This window comes from Otolemur garnettii, unplaced genomic scaffold (assembly GCF_000181295.1).
Source record: "Otolemur garnettii isolate 467f Iridium unplaced genomic scaffold, OtoGar3 scaffold00071, whole genome shotgun sequence".
NCBI lineage: Eukaryota > Metazoa > Chordata > Mammalia > Primates > Galagidae > Otolemur > Otolemur garnettii.
The window spans coordinates 9831529-9832808 of NW_003852466.1; the positions used below are offsets into that span (position 1 = coordinate 9831529).

The 1280-nt window shown below is 34.0% G+C and overlaps 1 protein-coding gene across 1 annotated transcript in view; it reads right to left on the minus strand.

Moving 5' to 3' along the window:
* SNTG1 (syntrophin gamma 1) overlaps positions 1 to 1280 on the minus strand; it is a gene marked incomplete at its 5' end in the record, with an annotated part of 391830 nt that overhangs the window by 206725 nt on the left and 183825 nt on the right. The window lies entirely within an intron of this gene.

The following is a 1280-nucleotide window of genomic DNA, read 5'->3' on the forward strand; positions in this document are numbered from 1 at the left end:
TTATTGGGGAACCTATTTTAATTAAAATTTGCTTTTCTCACTGTTAGGCTCCTATTTGGTTCTTTTGCAATCCCAAATTTTAACACCATGTCCTCATCTTTTCATATAATTCTAATATTTTCATTTAAAAAGAAAGCTATTTAAACTATTTTGGATTGTCCTCTAATCTCTAGACTATGCTGTAATTTATAATGGTTGGTTTTCCCTGTGGTTTATGATTTGGGGCCCAGACTTCCTCTTCAGTGAGAGGATTTCCCTGCCAGCCTCCTGCATTCAGGACTGTGGGAGCAGATAATAGCACTGGCCTCTGTGCACAGCAGTGATTTTCTCTAATCCCTTATGTTTTGTTTTTATTTTAATTTCTCAGGTTGGGATAATAGCATCATCTGGGTAGCATAAGTTCAAAACCAAATCTCACACGAAGAAGAGGACTTCTAATCCAATGTATCCTAAGTGACTTTTTATTTCTTTTTTGGCACCTAGCACATTTGGAATATGAAGTGGCTTTTCAGTGTACATCTCTTTATAACATTTGAATTTTTTAACGTATGCATGAACTGTCCAGTCAAAAATTGTGTAAGTCTACACACACATGCATACACACACATGTGCATATTTATATCTAATCTAAGTTTCAGAAATCCATATAAAAATATGTTAGGAAAATTTTGTTAAGAAAACAATTCAATGTGCTTTAGTCCAAGGCAAGAGTTCTGCTGGAACTCTAAAGTTTGATCAGAATGGGGTTATGATCATATGTGTCTTTAAATTTCAATTATTTAAAGTGGCTAGGATTTTACTAAGTGGAGAAGACACACAGTTTCCTAAGGCCCTGTCATCTTCCTCTGCAGGTGGCTTTTCCTGTTGTGCATGTGTATGCAACTCTCAGACTATACCAGTTCTATTTCTGGAAATTCTTCATGTTTATGATGGGCGGTAGTAAGGGGAAATCTATTAACTCCTGTTTTCAGGTTTTTCAGATGCCAGAAAGAATTCATTGTGAATTTCAAGACTACGAAATGCTAAGTAAATTAAAATAAAATCCTAAATAATTTCAAATTATCTAATTTGAAACAATGCAATTTAAGATTTGTATTCATTATACCAGAATAATATTAAAATAATAGCAATAAAAATCATGAACACTAATGAACATTTATATTTGCGACACGTGAATGTGTGTGTTAGAATATAATATGCAGGATCAGAATAGTAAACAGTTTTGTTTTTTTTTTGAGACAGAGCCTCAAGCTGTCACCCTGGGTAGAATGCCGTGGCAT